Consider the following 25,835-nt stretch of genomic DNA (forward strand, 5'->3'; position numbering starts at 1 on the left):
GTGTTAGTTTCTGCTTTATAACAAAGTGAATCAGTTATACATATACATATGTTCCCATATCTCTTCCCTCTTGCATCTCCCTCCCACCCTCCCTACCCCACCCCCTCTAGGTGTTCACAAAGCACTGAGCTGATCTCCCTGTGCTATGCGGCTGCTTCCCACTAGCTATCTATTTTACGTTTGGTAGTGTATATATGTCCATGCCACTCTCTCACTTTGTCACAGCTTACCCGTCCCCCTCCCCATGTCCTCAAGTCCATTCTCTAGTAGGTCTGTGTCTTTATTCCTGTCTTACCCCTTGGTTCTTCATGACATTTTTTTTTCTTAAATTCCATATATATGTGTTAGCATATGGTATTTGTCTTTCTCTTCCTGACTTCACTCAAAAAGAGTCATGTACCAAAATGTTCATTGCAGCTCTATTTACAATAGCCAGGAGATGGAAACAACCTAAGTGTCCATCATCAGATGAATGGATAAAGAAGATGTGGCACATATATACAACGGACTATTACTCAGCCATAAAAAGAAACGAAATTGAGCTATTTGTAATGAGGTGGATGGACCTAGAGTCTGTCATACAGAGTGTTCAGCAGAATTTGAATGCTTCCATGATCCAAATGACAAGGACATGGCTTTTCCATTTATTAGAGGTGAACTCACAGCTGGACATGCAGCACCCATGTTGTCCATATCCTCCTTCAGGCCTAAAAGATGCCCCCCTTGTGAGCTCCTGCCAATCATCTCAATCACCAATGGGTCCTCCCTAGTCTGAGCTGTAATTTGATATGTCAGGAGTGTGAAGAACCATTAACCACTTGAGTATTGCATACCTTCAGAAGTGCCTTGAGATGAAATGTATGCAGATGAGAGCGTCTATTATTGGTCTGATAAAACTCTTTTCTGTTTTCAACTCTGAGCTAATAGGACCCTTTGGTTCCATAATAAAGGTGATGATAATAGCACTAGTAATAACAGTTATTACTAGTAATAACTAGTAATAACAGTGCTAGTAGTAGTTACCATGTGCTTGCTACAATATGAGGTTCACTGCATACATTTTTTTATTTAATTCTTACAATAGCTCTGCGAGGTAGGAATCTCATGCCCATTTTACAGGAAGAAACTGAGACTGAGCTAGAAGAGGTAACTGCCTAATGTCACACAGCCAGTAAAAGACAGAGCCAGAACTGGAACCCAAGTTTGTGTGACTTCAAATGTGTACCTTTTCTATCACCCCGTCATCACCTATCCTCCAACTGTGTTTCAGTAATGAGATAAAGACCATGCGTCCCAACTTCTCTCTGTGGATCAGGACGATATCCATGACAACTGAAAAACACTGCACATTGCATCTGGAGTGTTGAGGGCATTTAGACACTCCCCTCCCCTCTCCCTAGGGAATTACTTGGAGAAACTGGTGGGGGGATACTGTTGGAGATTTCATTTTCTTTTATGAGTTATTGGTGATAGAGTGTACGTGTGTGTTTGCACGTTCTGGTAATACTGGTGTCTGATGTGTGACCTGTTTTTTATTAAAGTTATAGCTTTTGCAGGGAATTGGGGTTATTACTGGTGGTTTGGGAGAGCAGGTGTCAAAGTTGGAGTCATTCTGACATGTGGAAGGTGATTTCAAGTTCTTTGCCCTGGAGATGTATATGCTAATAGGAAAAATGCTCTTGATTTTCTTCAGGCCAAATTCTGAAAGATTATACTTGCTCTGTGGATTGCAAAAGGAAAATAAAAGAACAGACATGGCCTGGGAGGCAGACTTGGGAGGGAAAGAAGAAAGGAAGAGACTGCTGTGACTGAAGAAGGCTGACAAAGGGCAGGTAGTGTCCCTTTCCACAGCGCTGCGGGGCATGCGTGGTATGGGGCAATCCAGTGAATGCCAGTGTACCTCATTGAATGAAGAAATTGTGGCACTGAATTCAACAGGTTATTAGAACCTAAAAATTAGAGCTATGGAAAACTTCAAGTCCTATATATAACTTCCCTTTCTCTAACTTAATGTCGAACAAAAACCTTTTGATGGTACAAGCTAAGCCTGTCTCCAGGTCATGCTGTGCAGGGATGTTTGTCATAATCATGACCACCCTATATCTTTTGGACTCCCATAGTACATTTGGTGATTTTTCTCATTGAGATTTGCACCTTCCAACAGTTGAGGCAAGAAAACTTGCATTCCAAGCCGCTGCTGAGGCTAAGGCCAGACATGTGAACCAGGTTCCACCAGGGAAACGGGCCACATAAAGAAGGAGGTCACATTCAGAAACTACCTTTCCAGAGGAAATGGCAGGAAGTGCCTGGAGTAGTAGTAGCAGCAAAGCTCCTAATAGTAAAATCTTGTGGCCAACATACCACCCTCCGTGTCTCACACTCTGTGTCCACCAGGGGAGCTGTGGTGCTACATCCACAATGCCAATGGCACTGACCAATGAGTGGTCCAGTGTTGGCATCTGGGTTTTCTTCTTGGCTGTAGAGACTCTGAGCTTAATTCACTGTCTCTGAGTTTCTGGAAATCCTGTAAGTTTCATAATGTCTGTAGTGATTTTCCTTTTTATTTCAACTAGTTAGTATAGGTTTTACGGTTTGCAACTGAAAATCCTGATCTACTTAGGTGGACATTTCTTTTCTTTTCTTTTCTTTTCTTTATTTTTTTTACTGTGAATTAATAAATGGAATTTTGGTTTTCCTGAATCTAGCCCACTGTTAGACACTGATGAGATCCAAGTTTCTGAGTCTGAAAAGCAGAGAGTTATCCGCCCCTGGACCCTGGATAATGGTAGATTTTCCAAGGTAAGTCCCATTGGGGACATATCTGCTTGATCATCTGGCTTTCTCTATGTAGCACTTTCAGCATTGCTGTATTTTACGCTTATTCTCCATTTACAATATTTATTAGTTAGAGTTCTCCAGAGAAACAGAACCAACAGGATTTATATAGATATATAGAAAGATTTATTATGAAGAATTGGCTCACATGATTATGGAGGCCAAAAAGTCCCATGATCGGCTGTCTGTAGGCTGGAGGCTCAGGAGAGTCAGTGGTACAAACTCAAAGGCCTGAGAACTGGGGAAGCCTGTGACATACGTCTCACTGCAGTCTGAAGGCCTAGAAACCAGGAGAACTAATGTTCAAGGACAAAAGAAGATGGGTGTCCAGCTCAAGTAGAGAGCAAATTCACACTTCCTCTGCCTTTTTGTTCTATTCAGACCCTCAACTGACTGGAAGATGCCCACTTACACTGGTGAAGGTGATCTACTTAGTCTACCAATTCAAATGCTAATCTCTTCTGGAAACACTCCCAGACCTACCCAGAAATAGTGTTTTACCAGTTACCTGGGCAGCCCTTAGCCCAGTCAAGTTGATACATAAAATTAACCATCACAAACTCAATATATAGTTGCTAGAATTTAAAAGCCCACACTTGCTAGAATTTAAAAAGCCACACTTTTGTAGGAATCATATTGGTCTCTGTTTCTATCTTCTTGGCTTTTACACTGCTCTGATAGCTTCATCACCCTATTCAGAAACCCTTAATGGCTTCCTATTGTCCATAGGAAAAATTCCAAACCTTGGACTCTAGCATTCATGGCTTTCCACATTATGGCTCCACTTTCCAGTTGTATTCCCAATACTCTAATGCCGCTACCAGATGGCGATGTTTGCTTTTCTTTTTTTTAAACTCTGGCCTTTCATTATGCTATTCTCTCTGCTTGCAGGAATCCTTTTCTTTTTCTTTTTTTTTACAATTGGGATATATTTTATTTATTTTATAATTATACCACAGTTTATTCAGAATTTTTCATATTGATAGTAGGTTGTTTCCAGTTTTGCATAGAATAGATGCTTAGAGTTGCTATTTGCTCTGACCAGAAAACTCTTTTTATTTTTATCAGCGATGCTTGCAGGAATCTATCCTAACCTCTCTCTACCAGAATCTTCTCCATCATTCAAGACTCCATTCAGATTCCATTACTTCAGTGAGGACTTTTCTAATGACACTCTGCAGAAATATTTGCTTCATCACCTGAAATCTTCTCTGGCATTGAGAGTACTTATTGCATAATGGCTTGTTGAGACATCTTTCCAACTGTGTTCCCAACTATAACTCCTTGAGGACAGGACCATGACTTACTATTCATTTTGTTTCTTCTTGTATCACTGAATATTGAAACTTGGTTATGGTAGATGCCAACACAGTGAATAAATTCTTTAATTAGTGAAGCACTCACAGTAGACACGCTATTTGTCAAAACAGAAAAAAACAAAACAAAACATAGTTCCTTTTAGAGATATCTGGGAATTTTGCGAGAGTTTCAAAATTGGGCTATTCTTGTGGACAGTCCATGGGGTCATAACTGTTTAGTAGCACAACTTATAAACCTAGAGACACATGCATTTATAGTGTTGGAGGAATACCATGTCAAGACACATTCAAGTCACAGTTCAATGCTGACTTGTGGGCACGAGAAAGGTATGTCCTTCCTTTAATGTGTAGCTTCACACGTACACTCAGTAGTGAATGGGGGTCCCTTCAGAAGAGTTGGAAGAACAGAGGTCTTAAGAGTCCTAAGTCCTGGTTTCTCTGGTCTTGATTCTGCTGCAAACTAGAGGAGTGACCGTAGGCAAGTCCTTTATCTTCTTTGAGCCTTGATTTCCTCATCTAAAAATTGGGTCATGATCATGTTTCTGCCCCATTTGATTGCTGAGAGGCCAAATAAGGGATGAACACCTTGAAAGTAAAGGAGGGGAAGTTTGGGTAGAGGTTAGTGGGAAGGAGACAGAGAAAGAGAATAATAAGAAGGCACCAGTAAGTCTGGTGGGAGAAAGAATGGTATAATAGAGCCAGAAACTGGTCTAGAGGCACTATCAGTGGAGGGGACCCTCTTCCATCTGAAAGACACCAGGGAGTCTTTCTTAAAGTCTTCCTAAGGGCTGTATCAGAGATTGCTATTTGCCCACCAAAATGTCATCCTCCCCTCTTCTTCACTATCAGAACCCCTATATTGTGACAGGGTGCCACCTTGGAAAAAGCAAGTTTTTTTTTCCCCACATGTTGCTTTCTTCTCAAGTCTTGGGCCTGAGGCCTAGGAAAGCATTTGTGTCTTGCAGGCATTCTGTGTGCCTTGGAGAATCAGCGTGGCCAAAGAGCAATTGTGAACTTTCTCCTGAAAAATCAGTTTGGAACAGAGCTTAAATAACATGAAACGGGGCCTCTTTATGGCTTAGGGTATGAAAAGATCTCTTTTTATCTCCTGGGGAGAGCCTTGTCTTCCTCCCTCCCTCCCTCCCTCCCTCCTTCCCTCCTTCCTTCCTTCCTTCCTTCCTTCCTTCCTTCCTTCCTTCCTTCCTTCCTTCCTTTCTTCCTTCCTAATACAACCATATAGCCAGTGTTGTTAAGTAGCAGAAAGCAATGCTAGAAGACTTATCATAACAATTCTAAAATAAAAGACATCATAAGAAGAATGTGAGTTTGTCCTGTGAGCCCAGGCCAGCACGTTTTTACCTGCACTCTTCACTATGGTCATTACTACTGCAGCCTCCCCTTCTTCATTATGATGATGAATTTTCATCCCGCTGCTGCCCAAATGAGGAAAGATCTTAAAACAGCCAGATAAGAGTCTCATCCCTGGTTCTGCTTTGTACCAGCCAGACGCAGAACAGGGCAGGACATTTTCTCCTCATTATCACCTCATCACTCAGTTCCCCTTGTCTGGGTAGGGTCAGCGGATGTGGGGCTCAGAGCTGAGTGCAGGAACTGAAGTGCTAATGAGGAGAAAGTGTTCAAGTGTGGACCCTGCCCTCTCACTCAGGTCCCACTGAAAATGGTAACACCATGAGATCATCTTTCTTTTTACCGCTAAGTTTGAATTTTAATGCTGCTGTTTTCTGAAGTAAGTAGTATGTAGAAGGCTTTAGTTCTAAGCGATAAACTGTCCCATGGAGAGGGACATTAACCAAATATTAGGGTGGTACAAAAGATTCTTATCTCTTTATGAAAAGAAAGACATAATTTGAGTTGGGGGAAATGTTTTAGAGAACAAGGCATAGCTATGTGGTAAGCTTTGGGCTAGGTGGTAAGAATACAAATAAATATTTACCATTTATTGTTTCCTTTAAGACAGGAACCATGAGCTAAGAGCCTTTGTGATGATTTTATTCTTTGTCAATTCAGCTAAACTGGAACTGTGGTTCCCAGATTTCCTTCCTGGCATGGTTGTGGGTTAGGGTTGACTACAAGAGAAATTTGCACGAGGAGTGGAAGGTAGAATTAAAGCAGCAGCAAGTATGCTCTGGAGGTCCAGGCAGGGCACCAGGTGCTGCTGCAGCCCATGCACCAATCTGCGCATGCCTTGCTGGCATGGGGTGACAGCTGAGCTTGCAGATCTTCTGGCTCCCATAGAATCTCATCCTTCAGCCTTCTGACCCGGCTGTATGTGCATCTTTGTGGTGAGGGAATCAAGTCTTTGTGGTAGAGGTGATGAGAGACACGAGGGTTTAGTTTGTCCTGTGGGTTCAAGTTTGTCCTTATGGGTTCCAGTTTTCCCCCTCTCCCCACTTCATAGCCAGCTTTTCTGATTGCTGACCCTACCGACCTATGTATAGCAACTTCAGACCCACCCCCAGGTATAGAGCCAACAGCCCTGCACAGACTTCTTCACTGTTGTTTCTTTTGCGGTACCTGTTAGTGACTTTTCTCTGATCCTCCAGCCATCCTCTCTCTCCTGGATTTGTACTTCACTGGTTTCGTCCATAGTTATGTAAGGTCTAATCTGTGTAATCAATCCTTTATTCCGTATCACTCATATGACATTGGTTTTGAGACTGGCAGAGGTTTGAAGGATCTCAAGGAGACTAGAAGTGAAGGTTTGGAGGATAGGCAGGAAGTTGCTATTGGAGGATGGAGCAAAGGCAAACAACCCATAGTGTGTAATGGTGAAAAGTTTGGCCACACTGTTGTATGGAGTCATGTGAAAAATAGAAAATATACCCAATGAACTGGTAGGTTTGGGTAAGGAGATCTCCAGGAAGAATATTGAATGTGTCAGCTGGTTTCTTTTCACAATGTATAAGGTAGAGCTAGAAAGAGATGAGCTTAAAAATGAACTAGGTTTTCAAGCGGAATTTAGAAGAAATATAGAAGCCTCAAACAAAATCCAGCAAAAAGACCTCAAAGTAAGAAGTGGTCTCAGGGCGAGGAACAAATTTAGGGCAGTAAAACATTGTCTTAGTGTAAAAATAAGTACTTAAGTGTGTGTCTTGTAGACCTCAGATAAACAATAGGACTTCTAAGAATCCTGATGTACCTGTTAGATGTTCTTTGTTTGAAAACAGAGCTTCTAAGACTCTTAAGGGTCTCATATTTTCTTGGCACAAGATAGAAAAGGAATTATCTCAGAAAGAAATCTGGATGTGCCATTTTCCCAGTAGAGTGGAATATAATTTGATACATAAGAAACATAAAATTTTAAAGGAATTGTCTTAACTTGAACTGAAATGAACAGAGATAATTCAAAATGAAAAGAGGACTCTGAGTCTTTAACCTTCTGGCAGGAAGCAGGCTGAGAAGGCTACTCAACTGTAAACACAAGCTATTTCTGATGGAAAAGGAAGGATAACTCAAGAGAGTGGAGCTGACTGCCCAGGGGATAGAGCAAAGAGCCACTTTATATGCCTGCGTCTTTACCTGATGGCTTTTTCCAGTAACATGGAGCTTGCTCAGTCCTCAGGAGAGCCAAGATGTGTCATGGACTTCGTGTTCTCAAGGACAACCCTCAAGCAACGAGGAGGAGGAGGCAGTGGATAAAGGCTTCAGCTTCCGTGTTTCTTTCTTTTTTTTTAAACATCTTTATTGGAGTATAATTGCTTTACAATGGTGTGTTAGTTTCTGCTTTATAACAAAGTGAATCAGTTATACATATGTTCCCATATCTCTTCCCTCTTGCATCTCCCTCCCTCCCACCTTCCCTATCCCATCCCTTCATTTTTTTTTTTAAGGGGAAAAAATTATTTTAATTCCTTCTCCCATAACTTATACTTAAAATTCAGCATAGAGGGATTATTGGATGATATTGATAAGCAGAAATTTTATCTAAAACTGTTAGGATAGGAGGTTGGGACACAGGCATATAAACAAACATCTGTAAGCATCTGAGTAACTGCTACTTGACACCAACACAGCAATCACTGGTCACATTTTCTAAAACACCACACTTAACCCCTGAGTCACAATATATATTTTCTAAGAAAAAAAAATATCTCTAAGGAACTCTTTTTTTTTTTAACATCTTTATTGGGGTATAATTGCTTTACAATGGTGTGTTCAGTTCTTGGTGAGCTATTTTTCATGGTTCCTCGAAGCCTGCCCAGTGGGAATGGGCTGCAGTTGTCAACAGCAATAACCTACCCATTAACATATTTTACTGGCTTTTCTCATTTAACGATCTCACTTTCATCATTCTTTTATTTACACTTCTTAGGATCATCCCCCCCAATAAACCCGCTGCACCCAATTCTTGTCTCAGGGCTTGCTTTTGGAGGAATCCAAATTAAGACCAGGAAGAAATGATTAACTCTAACTGGGAATATCTGAGGTCGTGTCTGAGGAGGGTTCTCAAGGGTGAAGAAATGTAGCAGGCCAGCAGGTTGTATGGGATGGGATGGGCATTGCTGGCAGAGTGGTAGCATGTGTCAATGCCTAGAGGAGAGAAATGGGGGGCGGGGAAATTTGGTGAACCATTAGTCATTTATATTGCCAGCCAGTACAAGCCTTTGTGTGGAATCGAAAAATGCAAATGCAGCCTGGGGAGCATAGTGTGTTTGAATTAGAAAAAGATGCCTAGGGATAAAAGGGCTCCCCCTTTCCCAAAACTATGCAGCCTATCCCCAGAGATTAAGGCTTGGCAAGTGGGTTGGGCTGGATTTCAGCCTCCTCTTGATCCTTGTGAGATGAGACCGGACAGGTAGGCAGAGCTGTTGTGAGGTGGGCATATGGGTCGTGCTAAGAGAAGTATTCTGTATACAAAGGGCTCTGTTAAGGTGTTTTAAGTGGTGGGTCCAACATCATTAGGTTGTGTTTTAAGAAGATCATTGTAGCTGCTGTAGATAGAGGAGTTTAGGTTTGGGGATAACACTGAAGGCAATGGTGATGAGGGCCTGAAATAAGCAATGTCTTTGGGGATGGAAGAAATGGGCATATTTTCTAAAAATGGGCAAGGTAGAGTGAGTAGGCACTGATGACAGACTGGTCAGGGGTGGGGAGCTGGGGGCGGAGAGACATATGACAGACATTTTGAGCAAATGGTGGTCACTCAGAATTTTATCTGGTCGCTGCATTCTCCTGTCCCCTTGCAGGTAGGTGGGGACTTGTGGCTAATTCTGCCCCATGGGCTGTAATTAGACGTGCTATATGAAATATGTATCAGCCCTCTGCTCATCCACAGTGGACAGCATAAGCTAGGCCATTCTTCTGAGTTATCAGGAGACCTCAGGGTGATGCCTGGCTTCTGACTGGGATGACTTCTGGGTGGAGAGGTAGGTCCGTGAGGTATCTTGGGAAGGAGGGCTACTGTGTTAAGATGAGAGATACATTTTCAGGTCCCTAACGCAGAGGACTGTTAGTGCCTTTTCTGGAAATAAAAGCATCAGGACAAGAGTAAGAGAAACTGGTCATCGCACTGGACACTACACTCATTGAATATCTACTCAGTGTCCTGGCCTATGCTGATGCTATGAGGGAAAGGAGAGTGGTTCAGGACATTGTCTTTGCCTCCTGTGAACTCACAGTCTGACTGGTGAGATGAAGCACGTACAGAAGAAAGAGTCAAATAAGCCAGGTCAGCAAGTGGCCCAAAGGGGAAGAGAGATAGCCACTGCCATGGGATCCAAGGAGGAGGAAATAACTGAGTAGAAGGCTAGATTTAAGGTTCCTCCAGTCAGAAGGAAGAAGAGAGGACCCCCTGGGACACATTGTACGACAACAGGAAAACTAAGCTTAATATACCTGTGTCTAAAGGACTTCAGAAGAGTCACAGGGAAGTATAAAATAGAGCCTAAGCCTGATGCAAATTTGGCCCAGGGAAGACAATGAATCTCACGTCAGTGGCAGGGAAGACTTCATGGCCAGACCAGCCATTTACACTTTCCTTCACATCATCTGTTCTATATCCCCAAGACAGGCTCCTAGACATTCATGTGATAAATATCTCCATGGGCAGGTGGTAGACAGAGGTACTAGTGTCGGGGGATGCTACATGGCTTACAAAGGAGAATTAGTATTTTTATTTATTTTTTTACATCTTTATTGGAGTATATTTGCTTTACAATGGTGTGTTAGTTTTTGCTTTATAACAAAGTTAATCAGTTGTACGTATACATATGTTCCCATATCTCTTCCACTTGCGTCTCCCTCCCTCCCACCCTCCCTATCCCACCCCTCCAGGCGGTCACAAAGCACAGAGCTGATCTCCCTATGCTATGCGGCTGCTTCCCACTAGCTATCTACCTTACGTTTGGTAGTGTATAAATGTCCATGCCTCTCTCTCGCTTTGTCACAGCTCAGCCTTCCCCCTCCCCATATCCTCAAGTCCATTCTCTAGTAGGTCTCTTTATTCCTGTCTTACCCCTAGGTCCTTCATGACATTTTTTCCCCTTAAATTCCATATATATGTGTTAGAATACGGTATTTGTATTTCTCTTTCTGACTTACTTCACTCTGTATGACAGACTCTAGGTCTATCCACCTCATTACAAATAGCTCAATTTCGTTTCTTTTCATGGCTGAGTAATATTCCATTGTATATATCTGCCACATCTTCTTTATCCATTCATCCGATGATGGACACTTAGGTTGTTTCCATTTCCGGGCTATTGTAAATAGAGCTGCAATGAACATTTTGGTACATGACTCTTTTTGAATTATGGTTTTCCAGGGTATATGCCCAGTAGTGGGATTGCTGGGTCATATGGTAGTTCTATTTATAGTTTTTTAAGGAACCTCCATACTGTTCTCCACAGTGGCTGTATCAATTTACATTCCCATCAACAGTGCAAGAGGGTTCCCTTTTCTCCACACCCTCTCCAGCATTTATTGTTTCTAGATATTTTGATGATGGCCATTCTGACTGGTGTGAGATGATATCTCATTGTACTTTTGATTTGCATTTCTCTAATGATTAATGATGTTGATGTGTTTGCTGTCATGTGTTTGTTGGCAGTCTGTATATCTTCTTTGGGGAAATGTCTATTTAGGTCTTCTGCCCATTTTTGGATTGGGTTGTTTGCTTTTTTGTTATTGAGCGGCATGAGCTGCTTATAAATTTTGGATATTAATCCTTTGTCAGTTGCTTCATTTGCAAATATTTTCTCCCATTCTGAGGGTTGTCTTTTGGTCTTGTTTATGGTTTCCTTTGCTGTGCAAAAGCTTTGAAGTTTCATTAGGTGTCATTTGTTTATTTCCATTACTCTAGGAGGTGGGTCAAGAAGGATCTTGCTGTGATTTATGTCATAGAGTGTTCTGCCTATGTTTTCCTCTAAGAGTTTGATAGTTTCTGGCCTTACATTTAGGTCTTTAATCCATTTTGAGCTTATTTTTGTGTATGGTGTTAGGGAGTGATCTAATCTCATACTTTTACATGTACCTGTCCAGTTTTCCCAGCACCACTTATTGAAGAGGCTGTCCTTTCCACTGTACATTCCTGTCTCCTTTATCAAAGATAAGGTGACCATATGTGCGTGGGTTTATCTCTGGGCTTTCTATCCTGTTCCATTGATCTATCTTTCTGTTTTTGTGCCAGTACCATACTGTCTTGATTACTGTAGCTTTGTAGTATAGTCCAAAGTCAGGAAGCCTGATTCCTCCAGCTCCATTTTTCGTTCTCAAGACTGCTTTGGCTATTCGGGGTCTTTTGTGTTTCCATACAAATTGTGAATTTTTTTGTCTAGTTCTGTGAAAAATGCCAGTGGTAGTTTGAGAGGGATTGCATGAATCTGTAGATTGCTTTGGATAGTAGAGTCATTTTCACAATGTTGATTCTTCCAATCCAAGAACATGGTATATCTCTCCATCTATTTGTATCATCTTTAATTTCTTTCATCAGTGTCTTATAATTTTCTGCATACAGGTCTTTTGTCTCCTTAGGTAGGTTTATTCCTAGGTATTTTATTCTTTTTGTTGCAGTGGTAAATGGGAGTGTTTTCTTGATTTCACTTTCAGATTTTTCATCATTAGTGTATATGAATGCCAAAGATTTCTGTGCATTAATTTTGTATCCTGCTACTTTACCAAATTCATTGATTACCTCTAGTAGTTTTCTGGTAGCATCTTTAGGATTCTCTATGTATAGGATCATGTCATCTGCAAACAGTGACAGCTTTACTTCTTCTTTTCCGATTTGGATTCCTTTTATTTCCTTTTCATCTCTGATTGCTGTGGCTAAAACTTCCAAATTATGTTGAATAAGAGTGGTGAGAGTGGGCAACCTTGTCTTGTTCCTGATCTTAGCGGAAATGCTTTCAGTTTTCACCATTGAGGACGATGTTGGCTGTGGGTTTGTCATATATAGCCTTTATTATGGTGAGGAAAGTTACCTCTATGCCTATTTTCTGCAGGGTTTTTATCATAAATGGGTGAATTTTTTTGAAAGCTGTTTCTGCATCTATTGAGATTATCATATGGTTTTTCTCCTTCAATCTTTTAATATGGTGTATCACATTGATTGATCTGCATATATTAAAGAATCCTTGCATTCCTGGAATAAACCCCACTTGATCATGGTGTATGACCCGTTTAATATGCTGTTGGATTCTGTTTGCTAGTATTTTGTTGAGGATTTTTGCATCTATGCTCATCAGTGATATTGGCCTGTAGTTTTCTTTCTTTGTGACATCCTTGTCTGGTTTCCGTATCAGGGTGATGGTGGCCTCATAGAATGAGTTTGGGAGTGTTCCTCCATCTGCTATATTTTGGAAGAGTTTGAGAAGGATAGGTGTTAGCTCTTCTCTAAATGTTTGATAGAATTTGCCTATGAAGCCATCTGGTCCTGGGCTTTTGTTTGTTGGAAGATTTTTAATCACAGTTTCAATCTCAGTGCTTGTGATTGGTCTGTTCATATTTTCTATTTCTTCCTGATTCAGTCTTGGCAGGTTGTGCATTTCTAAGAATTTGTCCATTTCTTCCAGGATGTCCATTTTATTGGCATATAGTTGCTTGTAGTAATCTTTCATGATCTTTTGTATTTCTGCAGTGTCAGTTGTTACTTCTCCTTTTTCATTTCTAATTCTATTGATTTGAGTCTTCTCCCATTTTTCTTGATGAGTCTGACTAATGGTTTATCAATTTTGTTTATCTTCTCAAAGAACCAGCTCTTAGTTTTATTGATCTTTGCTATCATTTCCTTCATTTCTTTTTCATTTATTTCTGATCTGATTTTTATGATTTCTTTCCTTCTGCTAACTTTGGGGTTTTTTTGTTCTTCTTTCTCTAATTGCTTTAGGTGCAAGTTTAGGTTGTTTATTCGAGATGTTTCCTGTTTCTTAAGGTAGGATTGTATTGCTATAAACTTCCCTCTTAGAACTGCTTTTGCTGCATCCCATAGGTTTTGGGTCATCGTGTCTCCATTGTCATTTGTTTCTAGGTATTTTTGATTTCCTCTTTGATTTCTTCAGTGATCACTTAGTCATTAAGTAGTGTATTGTTTAGCCTCCATGTGTTTGTATTTTCTACAGATCTTTTCCTGCAATTGATATCTAGTCTCTTAGCGTTGTGGTCAGAAAAGATACCTGATACAATTTCAATTTTCTTAAATTTACCAAGGCTTGATTTGTGACCCAAGATATGATCTATCCTGGAGAATATTCCATGAGCACTTGAGAAAATGTGTATTCTGTTGTTTTTGGATGGAATGTCCTATAAATATCAATTAAGTCCATCTTGTTTAATGTATCATTTAAAGCTTGTGTTTCCTTATTTTCATTTTGGATGATCTGTCCATTGGTGAAAGTGGGGTGTTAAAGTCCCCTACTATGAATGTGTTACTGTCGATTTACCCTTTTATGGCTGTTAGCATTTGCCTTATTTATTGGGGTGCTCTTATGTTGGCTGCATAAATATTTACAGTTGTTACATCTTCTTCGATTGATCCCTTGATCATTATGTAGTGTCCTTCTTTGTCTCTTCTAATAGTCTTTATTTTAAAGTCTATTTTGTCTGATATGAGAATTGTTACACCGGCTTTCTTTTGGTTTCCATTTGCATGAAATATCTTTTTCCATGCCCTTACTTTCAGTCTGTATGTGTCTCTAGGTCTGAAGTGGGTCTCTTGTAGACAGCAAATATATGGGTCTTGTATCCATTCAGCCAATCTGTGTCTTTTGGTGGGAGCATTTAGTCCATTTACATTTAAGGTAATTATCAATATGTATGTTCCTATTCTCATTTTCTTAATTGTTTTGGGTTCGTTATTGTAGGTCTTTTCTTTTCTTGTGTTTCTTGCCTAGAGATATTCCTTTAGCAGTTGTAAAGCTGGTTTGGTGGTGCTGAACTCTCTCAGCTTTTGCTTGTCTGTAAAGGTTTTAATTTCTCCATCAAATCTGAATGAGATCCTTGCTGGGTAGAGTAATCTTGGTTGCAGGTTTTTCTCCTTCATCACTTTAAATATGTCCTACCAGTCCCTTCTGGCTTGCAGAGTTTTTACTGAAAGATCAGCTGTTAACCTTATGTGGATTCCCTTGTGTGTTATTTGTTGTTTTTCCCTTGCTGCTTTTAATATGTTTTCTTTGTATTTAATTTTTGACAGTTTGATTACTATGTGTCTTGGCATATTTTTCCTTGGATTTATCCTGTATGGGACTCTCTGTGCTTCCTGGACTTGATTAACTATTTCCTTGCCCATATTAGGGAAGTTTTCAACTATAATCTCTTCAAATATTTTCTCAGTCCCTTTCTTTTACTCATCTTCTTCTGGAATCCCTATAATTCAAATATTCATGCATTTAATGTTGTCCCAGAGGTCTCTGAGACTTTCCTCAGTTCTTTTCATTCTTTTTTCTTTATTCTTCTCTGCAGTAGTTATTTCCACTATTTTATCTTCCAGGTCACTTATCCGTTCTTCTGCCTCAGTTATTCTGCTATTGATCCCATCTAGAGTATTTTTAATTTCATTTATTGTGTTGTTCATCATTGTTTGTTTCATCTTTAGTTCTTCTAGGTCCTTGTTAAATGTTTCTTGCATTTTGTCTATTCTATTTCCAAGATTTTGGATCATCTTTACTATCATTATTCTGAATTCTTTTTCAGGTAGACTGCCTATTTCCTCTTCATTTGTTAGGTCTGGTGTGTTTTTATCTTGCTCCTTCATCTGCTTTGTGTTTTTCTGTCTTCTCATTTTGCTTATCTGACTGTGTTTGGGGTCTCCTTTTGGCAGGCTGCAGGTTCATAGTTCCCGTTGTTTTTGGTGTCTGTCCCCAGTGGCTAAGGTTGGTTCAGTGGGTTGTGTAGGCTTCCTGGTGGAGGGGACTAGTGCCTGTGTTCTGTTGGATGAGGCTGGATCTTGTCTTTCTGGCGGGCAGGTCCACGTCTGGTGGTGTGTTTTCAGGTTTCTGTGGACTTACTATGATTTAAGGCAGCCTCTCTGCTAATGGGTGGGGTTGTGTTCCTGTCTTGCTAGTTGTTTGGCATAGGATGTCCAGCACCGTAGCTTGCTGGTCGTTGAGTGAAGCTGGGTGCTGGTGTTGAGATGGAGATCTCTGGGAGATTTTCGCCATTTGATATTATGTGGAGCTGGGAGGTCTCTTGTGGACCAGTGTCCTAAAGTTGGTTCTCCCACCTCAGAGGCACAGCACTGACTCCTAGCTGGAGCACCAAGATCCTTTCATCCACACGGCTCAGAATAAAAGGCAGAAAAAGTAGAAAGAAAGTATAAGTAGAAAGAAAGAAAGAAAGAAAGGAAGATAGAAGGGAGGGAGGGAGGGAGGAAGGAAGGAAGGAAGGAAGGAGGGAAGGAAGGAAAAAAAGAAAGAAAGAAGATAAAGTAAAATAAAAGAAAGTAAGATAAAATATAATAAAGTTATTAAAATAAAACAGTAATTATTAAGAGAAAAAAAGAAAAAAAATGTAAAACAAAGAAACAAACAAAAAAACAGACAGATAGAACCCTAGGACAAATGGTGGAAGCAAAGCTACACAGACAAAATCTCACACAGAAGCATACACATACACACTCAGAAAAAGAGGAAAAGGGGAAAAAAATCATAAATCTTGCTCTCAAAGTCTACTTCCTCAATTTGGCATGATTCGTTGTCTAAAGGAGGGAAGGAAGGAAAGAAAGAAAGAAGATAAAGTAAAATAAAATTATTAAAATAATAATTATTAAGCAAAAAAAAAAAAAACCCAAAAAACAACAACAAGAAAAAAAACGGCCGGATAGAACCCTAGGACAAATGGTGGAAGCAAAGCTATATAGACAAAATCTCACACAGAAGCATACACATACACACTCGCAAAAAGAGGAAAAGGGGAAAAAATCATAAACCTTGTTCTCAAAGCCCACTTCCTTAATTCGGGATGATTCGTTGTCTATTCAGGTATTCCACAGATGCAGGGTACATCAAGTTGATTGTGGAGCTTTAATTCGCTGCTTCTTAGGCTGCTGGGAGAGATTTCCCTTTCTCTTCTTTGTTCTCACAGCTCCCAGGGGCTCAGCTTTGGATTTGGCCCCGCCTCTGTGTGTAGGTTGCCTGAGGGCGTCTGTTCGTCGCTCAGACAGGACGGGGTTAAAGGAGCCGCTGATTCGGGGGCTCTGGCTCACTCAGGGCGGGGGGGGGGGGAGGGAGGGGCAAGGAGTGCGGGGCGGGCCTGTGGCGGCAGAGGCCGGCGTGACGTTGCACCAGCCTGAGGCGCGCCGTGTGTTCTCCCGGGGGAGTTGTCCCTGGATCCCGGGACCCTGGCAGTGGCGGGCTGCACAGGCTCCCCGGAAAGGAGGTGTGGAGAGTGACCTGTGCTCGCACACAGGCTTCTTGGGGGGCGGCAGCAGCAGCCTTAGCGTCTCATGCCCGTCTTTGGGGTCCGCGCTTTAGGCCGCGGCTCGCGCCCGTCTCTGGAGCTCCTTTGAGCGGCGCTATTAATCCCGTCTCCTCGCGCACCAGGAAACAAAGAGGTAAGAAAAAGTCTCTTGCCTCTTCGATAGGTCCAGACTTTTCCCCGGACTCCCTCCCGGCTAGCTGTGGCGCACTAAACCCCTGCAGGCTGTGTTCACGCCGCCAACCCCAGTCCTCTCCCTGTGCTCCAACCGAAGCCCGAGCCTCAACTCCCAGCCCCCGCCCGCCCCGGCAGGTGAGCAGACAAGCCTCTCCCGCTGGTGAGTGCCGCTCGGCCCTGATCCTCTGTGCGGGAATCTCTCCGCTTTGCCCTCCGCATCCGTGTTGCTGTGCTCTCCGCCGCGGCCCCGAAGCTTTCCCCCTCCGCCACCCGCAGTCTCCGCCCGTGAAGGGGCTTCCTAGTGTGTGGAAACTTTCCTCCTTCACAGCGCCCTCCCACTGGTGCAGGTCCCGTCCCTATTCTTTTGTCTCTGTTTTTCTTTTTTTTTCTTTTGCCCTACCCAGGTACGTGGGGGGTTTCTTGCCTTTTGGGAGGTCTGAGGTCTTCTGCCAGCGTTCAGTAGGTGTTCTGTAGGAGTTGTTCCACGTGTAGATGTATTTCTGGTGTATCTGTGGGGAGGAAGGTGATCTCCGCGTCTTACTCTTCCGCCATCTTCCCGGAAGACGTTTCTCGAGAATTAGTATTTTTTATGCATCTTTTATTCCTACTGCCCATCAGCAATCCTCCACCTAACAGGAACATGTGCACACACACACACACACACACACACCACACACACACACACACACACACCCTCCAATTCCCAGTCAGGAACACAGAGCTGTGGCCATAAGCACACACAGAGCAACGTCTCAAATTCCCTCGCTAACATTATGGATCGCTTTACAGGAAAACATGGAAAGGGAGATTTTCCCTCAAGGGGCATGTTTGCTAATCGGATGTTAGCAGAACATCATCCAGGGTTTGTGATCTGTGTGCTTATTTTATTTAACGCCTGTGTGTATGGCTGTGTCCGTGCTAACTTGCCTCACTTGGGTTGGCTGTGAGCCTCCTGTGAACATCTGAACATCCGGCTCCCCAGTGCTGTGGAGGCTGTTAAATTACCTTAGACAGCAGGTGGGCACTGAAGAAATTGGAAAACAGCAGCTGATCTAAGTCACGGTGCTATGTGCACTCCTGCGAGGGGTACGTGAGATATAGACCCTATCATGAGAGCCCAGTCGGCAAGCGACTACCTCCCCCTCCACAGGCCCAGAAATACCAGCTCCAAACAGGCAAGAGCAGAGGAAGGAGGAGTACTGGGTTCCTGAGCACCTTCTTCCGCATCATCTCTCCGTGGGGTCATCCAGCCTCTATAGGCTGTCCTGGGCGGTGGTGTGTGTGTGTGTGTGTGTGTGTGTGTGTGTGTGTGTGTGTGTGTGTGTGTGTGTGTGTGTGTGTGTGTGTGTGTGTGTGTGTGTGTGTGTGTGTGTGTTGGCGGAATGGATATGGAATGTGATTGATCCTGTCTCATATTGGCATCAAAATCCAGGAGCTTCCATGCTACCATAATGTAGATGGAACTGAGAAAAAATTGGGGAAAATATATAAAAAGAGCCAACATTCGTTGACGGATCCACCTGTGTGCCAGCCACTGTGCGTTACCTGCAGTGTTTGCATATAATGTTTCATTTAGTTTTTCTAACGACCGTATGATGTAGGAACTATTGTTTACACACATTTTACAGAGGAGGAGACTGAGGCACAGAGAAGAAGCAACACAACCAGCATTTGAAGCTCGGCACTCTCACTCCAGAGCTTGTAATTTCCTACTCTGTTGGCAGGCAGCAAAATGGAGAGGGGGTAGCAGCAAATAGAGAAATGCAGGGATAAACCAGCCACAGCTCCTGGGAAAATACCAAAGCAGGACCGAGAATGTTCAGTGGAACTGAGCAAAGAGATCGTTTACTGCCTTTGGGTCTTTGACTCACTCGGGAGCATGATGTAGATAAGGGTTCGCTGGCTCTGCAGAAATGATTCCGCCCCTAAGCTCTCCACTTACTGAAGATAGATTCCTTGGATTAGGTTGGTAGGGAGCCTAGACAATTTTCCCAGAGTCTTCAGAATGGCTGGCCTGGAATAAGATGAACCTGAACAGGCAGCTGCAGCAGCACAGGGAGGTGGGGAGAATCTGGTCCAATTACTGCTCTTCTCATCAGGGGCCCTTCCTATGGAGTCAAGTTCCTGACAATAAATACTGTAATAGTAGTAAACTACTATGTATGTGGTGCTTTATTGGATGCTGGCACTGTTCTGAGTGCTTCACCATATTAGCCACTTAATCCTGTTAATAACTCTATGAGGTAGGTATTGTTATCATTTGTACTTTATAGATGAGGATATAGAGGCACAGCAAGGTTAAGTATCTTTCCTAAAGTCCCCTAACTAGAAGGGGGCACAGCCAGGTTTGACTCAGGCAGGGGGGCACTGGAGTTCAAGCCTTTAGGTGCTCAAGCCACTGTCAGGGGTTTGCCATCTGAGAGATGTCACGGTGGTTGATGAGTGTGAAGGAGTCCTTGCGCCCAGCTAGAGAGAGCTCAGCGCACGAGCAGAGGAGAGGAAACCTTATTTTGCATTTAAGTCAAGGAGAATAGTGCTGCAGCAGAGCATGACACGTGAATGGGGACCTGTGGCTGGAGCTTGCTGGGGTCCATGGGGGATCTGCATATGTGAGTCACCTCTGCTTTCTGGAGCAGTCTGGTTCCCTTGTTTCAAGATTCTACTTTGGGCTCTGTCAGAGGAAATAACTCCCTTTGGGCCAAAGGGGCAGCAGATGTGGCCAATTGGGAGGAGTGGCATGATTAAGCTGTAAGTACACCATCTTGTTGCCCAACTCTGAGACTCTGTTCTCTGTCCGGCTGGGGAATTCATTAATAGAAGGCTGAGAGGCTGAATTGCCAAGAGTCCCACTTGACCTGTGCCACGGAGGTATGGAGCTCACCACTATAGGAGAGGAGGGCTCAGTGTTGCATTACAGGGACCTTGCTGCACCAGGGAAGTAAGAAGGAGTGAAGCAAAAAATCCCCTTGTGGGGAGAGAAGCCAAGGGGTAGGTTAACCCACCCAGAGCCAGTCTTCTCACCTTCTGTGTGAAGGTATTGGTATTTTATTGTTCTCATTTTACACATAAGGAAACTGGAGTTCAGAGAGGTTAAGAAACATACCCAACGATGCTCAGCTAGTTAAGGGCAGAGCTGGGATTTGGCCTTTAATGCTCACTGACTGTGGATGCTAAGCTAGTGCACCCTGCTGCTCTGTGCAGGTAAAGCCAGGGCACCTGCTAATCTCTGCAGGTAAACCAGTGCACTCCACTGCTCAGGGCAGGTCAACTAGCACATTCCATTGATCTGTATACGTAGACAGCGCATCTCACTGATCTGTGTGGGTAAATAGCATGCCCCACTCATCTGTACAGGTAGGCAGCACACTCCACTGATCTGTCCAGGTAAACAGCACACCTCACTGATCTGTGCAGATAACCTGAGAGTTATCAGGCAGGGTGATCTAACTGACAGATGGAATTTTACAGGGTAGGATATAGCAGAGAGAAACCAAAATGCTCACTTTAAAAGGGAACGTTATGGGGAAAGTTGAAAGCACCTTGCAGGGATTGGGTTTAGGATCAAGAGTCCTGGAGAGCTGTGTCCATAATAGCCTTAAGGATTTAGACGTTTCCTTGGTGGCACTTTAAAGATGCATTTGTCCTGAGAATAGGAGATGAGGGACTCCCGAGCATATTTAGGTCAGAGTCTAAGGGGAAAATTCCTTTTTCACTGCAGAGAGAGTTACACTCTGGAGATTGTATAATCTCTTTCCCCAAGCCCTTTAAGTAAAATAGGCAAGTCACCTGTTAGTGAAGGAGGGTGGATACTGAGGCTGTTGACTCCGTCTGGGCTTCCCAGCCCTAGCCTGTGAGCTGTGTGAAATACAGACTTCCGGGTTCCTTGACAGACTTTGGGTCAGATCTAGAGGCAGGCCCAGGCATCTGAGTAATGAGCTCAATGTGATTTTGCCTCTGAGAGACTGATGTCCATTGCTGGAAGTCTTAAACCTGCTCTGAAGCTATAATTTCCAAGGGAGTGTGGAGTTCTTCAAGGCCACTTCTGGTCAACCACTTAGGCGTTGCGCTAAAATAGGTTTTCTTAACCCGGGGTCCACTGCTGGCTCCAACAGCCCTGGAACCTTGTAAAACTGGAGGAAAATTGTGTGTGTGTCTGCTTTTGTGGAGAGAGGGTCTTTTATATGCATCAGATTCACAGAGAGATCCATGATTACAACAGGTTAAGAACCTTGGCCCTGTATGTTTTGGCAACTGCTCTGAACCATTTAAGATCCTTACAAGAAAAGAAGGCTCATTGATTTATAGACACACTTTTGATTGTGTGTGTGCGTCTGTATGTGTGTGTATGTATATTGGTGTGTTTTGTGGAGTACAGAACGACCCTACTCAGAGAAACCACTCAGGATTCACAACACTTAACTCAAATTACTTAATACAAAATTACATGCAGTTAAAAAGCCCCAAACAATCCATTTAGAAAATGAGCAAAAGACATGAACGGACATTTCACCAAAGAAGATATTCAGAGGGCAATAGGCACATGAAAAGATGTTCAAGGTCATTAGCCATTAGGGAAAGGCAAATTAAAACCACAGTGAGATATTACTACATACCTTTCATAAGGGCTAAAATAAAAAGTAGTCCCTGGTGAGTATGCAGGGAAAACTGGATCACTACTACATTGCTGGTGCGAATGTAAAATGGTACGGCCACCCTGGAAAATATTTTGGCAGTTTTTAATGCGATTAAATATATAACTACTGTACAACCTAGCAATGGCACTTTTGTGCATTATTCCCAGAGAAATTATAATTTATGTTCACATAAAAATCTGTACATGAATATTAGTGGTAGCTGTATTCACGACAGTCAGTATCTAGAGGTAACCTAGATGTCCTTCAGTAGCTGAACGGTTAAACGAGAGGAGGTGCCTCTTTGTAATGGAATGTTACTCAGCAATAAAAAGAGTGGGCTGTTGATACATGTAACAACTTGGATAAATCTGTAGGGAATTTTGTTGAGTGAGAAAAGCCATTCTTAAAGGTTACATTCTTTTTAATTTTTAATTTATTTCATTTATTTATTTATTTTTGGCTGCTTTGGGTCTTCGTTGCTGCGTGCAGGCTTTCTCTAGTTGCAGTGAGCGGGGGCTACTCTTTGTTGCCGTGTGCGGGCTTCTCATTGCGCTGGCTTCTCTTGTGGAGCACGGAATCTAGGCACACGGGCTTCAGTAGTTGTGGCCCACAGGCTCAGTAGTTGTGGCTCGCGGGCTTTAGAGCGCAGGCTCAGTAGTTGTGGCACACGGGCTTAGTTGCTCCACGGCATGTGGGATCTTCCTGGACCAGGGCTCGAACCTGTGTCCCCTGCATTGGCAGGCGGATTCTTAACCACTGTGCCAGCAGGGAAGTCCCTAAGGTTACATTCTATATGCTTCCATGTATATAACATTCTTGAAATGACAGAATTATAGAAATGGCTGCCAGGAGAGAATGAGGGTGGAGAAAGGTAGATGTGGCTATAAAAGGGCAACTTGAGATAGATATTCTTGTGGAGATGGAAGTGTCTTCTATCTTTAATGGCAATACCCTGGTTGTGATGTTGTACTATGATTTGTGAGGTGTTACCATTGAGAGGAAACTGGGTAAAGTATAGACAGGATATCTCTGCATTATTTCTTATAACTGTGTGTAAATCTACAATTATCTCAAAATAACTCTAAAAAATTGTATCTACCCCAAAAGGATAAAGGTTTACCATCACTGAGAGTATTCCAAAAACCGTGCCCTATGCTATGAAGGCAATTCTGAAAGAAAAGTTGCAGAAGTTCCTGAGGTAGAGGTGGCAATACCAGGACAGTGTGCAGCCTCCCAGGACTCCCAGGAAGGACTTCTCATCACCTGGGTGCATCAGCTCTGGTCTGGCTGGTTAGACAGTCAGCCTCATCACCTTAGCCTGGCTCTGTGTAAGACAGAAAAATGTGGTTCTGCAGGGTCTCATACGTGGTTTTGCCTGCTCTCTCCAGCATCTTGGGAACCTGGGACACCACCCCAGGATGGATGTGAGCAGCCCTGAATGAACCAGTTTGGGTCACATGATCAAATGAAAGTGAAGGAACTTATTGAGTGAGCATGAGTGTTGTGTGCATGCACGTGTGCCTGTGCGTGCATAAAAATCACATTTGCAGTGTGTCAGCAAGGTGTTGGCTAAGTGCCTTCACATGCATCATTCCAATGAATTCTCATGACAATCCTAGGAGTCATTCCCATTTTACAGATGGGGAGATAGAGGTTCAGAAAGGTAAAGTGACTTGCCTTAGGTCGCATAACTGGAGAGTAGCACAAAAGTATAGAAACCAGTTTTTTCTGACCTTGAAATCTCTGGGGCCTCCAGCTCAACATGTGGAGGTCTTCTTGAGTGCTTACCTGCAAAGGAGAACTTGCAGGAAGCAAGATAGGGGAGGAAACCTAAGGACTTGTTCCTTTCTGAGCCTAAGTTTTAAGCTGGTGGTTTGAATGATTGTGGAACTAAAAGCTGTGTCAGGGAATCTTCCTGCACAAAAGTAGAAAGGAATGCATTTTCAGTATCTCTGTGAAGCCAAAGTCACACTGATTCCTCTGGCCTTTATCAGGACCTTCCTCTGCTTCCTCCTTGTGCTGACATCCGTCTGGCACTTGGTTCCATGTCCTAAGGAGAACATGTGTGTGGATGTGCCGTGAGTATGCACTGCTGGCCTGTCACACCTGTGCTTCTTGTCCTGGGCTGTTCTCGGGGGCCACACCAGGGGACCGCAGGCAACTTGGTGCTACTCATCAGCGTGGGGCAGATAGGATAGGGGTGGCAGCCTTGGGGCAATGGCCTCCTGAGTCCCTCGACCCCACCCTTTCCCTCTTCCCAGTGGGAAGAGAACTCCTTAGAACAAATGAGCAGGACCAAGATGTAACAACACAGCAAGCATGTAAAAGCAAAATAACTATGCAGCAATTCCACAACAAAAGCATGGACTAACATGACACCTAATAGTAACGATATTAAAATAAGGGTAAGACATAAGAAGAGCGGCAACTGGAAAGTCACGTATTTATAATTTCATTTATTGAACATCATCACTAGTCACTGTGCAGAGCATTTTGCATGGGTTATGTCCTTTAGTTCACCCAAAACCCATGAGGTGGGTACTATTATTCTTCCTACTTTACACTCGAGGAAATGAAGGCACGTAGAGAAGTCAAGTCGCTTCTCCAGGTCACACATCACAGGAGAGACTAGATTTCAAATCCAGGTAAGCTGACTCCAGAGCCGTCTAATCTTAACCACACCCTGCTGCCACCTCAAAGAAGCATTGATGATGCCTGATTCCAGAGCATTCTCCTCACTGATTTAGCAGGAGAAGTTTTGTGACTTTTTAAGGTGTTGCTTGGCAGCCAGACTTCTCAGAATGCTGAATTAGTGTGTTTCATAAACTCTAGTGATCTGCTAATTTAAATTTGTGGATACCAAACTTTAGTCACCCTCAGTAACTCACTCAATGGATTATTGTTAAGGACCTCTTTGATGCAGGTAAATATTGGAAGTTTCTTGAATTGAGCAGCAGGTGGGCCCCATTGCCCCGCTCTGTCATACTTTTTTTTTTTTTTTTTTTTTGCGGTACGCGGGCCTCTCACTGTTGTGGCCTCTCCCGTTGCGGAGCACAGGCTCCGGACGCGCAGGCTCAGCGGCCATGGCTCACGGGCCCAGCCGCTCTGCGCAATATGGGATCCTCCTGGACCGGCGCACGAACCCGCATCCCCTGCATCGGCAGGCAGACTCTCAACCACTGCGCCACCAGGGAAGCCCCTGATTTGCCGTTTTTACATGTGTTCAGAGCCATCAGACAATTCCTAGGAGCCCCAGATGTTACTTTGAGAAATATTGACATATAGGATTGCTGGAAAGCTCATTTCTCTAGTACCCAAACTGGTGAGATCCCTGGGAACTGGGTAGAAACAACTCTCCAACCAGAAGACTGGGAATTTGCTCAGCTTACAAAAACAAGGCAGGGCAATTGTGTTGCTGACTGCAGTGGTCAGCGGGTGGAGCCAGTCTCCTCAGGGACCCTAGTTCAGGATTAGGTCCCGTGGAACAGTTTGGATTATGCCTTGCAGCCCAGAAGTCCCTGAATTTGCACGCCTGGATAGGCAATGGGGACAATGCCTCACCAATAACTTAATCATATTTTCCCTGATGCCTGGAGAGATCTTTGTGGCATACAGTACTTAAATATAGATGGTCTCAGGCTCTCATTAGGAAGGGGTTTCAGTAATTAAAGAAAATAGAAATTTTATTCAGATTCAACATTTCCCATTTGTAATTATCCTCTTGGAGTCCCTTTGTAATTATTCTTTTTGTAAAAAAGATCTTCTGTATTTGCATATTTAATCTAAATTGTTTAATTAGGCGATGGCTTGCTCAGAGTAGAGAGGAATGCTTCCTATGTAACCCTCAAAAAACATTATTGTGCGCTTTGATACATTGATGGAGAGAACACCAAAAAGCACGGAAGAAAGCCAGGATTGTGCAGATTTTGCCAGGTAGTGATGCAAATTCCACATCCGTACTTAAAGCCCCATGCACCTTTATGTCACAAGCAAACATCAA

Source organism: Lagenorhynchus albirostris, chromosome 7, assembly GCF_949774975.1.
Source record: "Lagenorhynchus albirostris chromosome 7, mLagAlb1.1, whole genome shotgun sequence".
NCBI lineage: Eukaryota > Metazoa > Chordata > Mammalia > Artiodactyla > Delphinidae > Lagenorhynchus > Lagenorhynchus albirostris.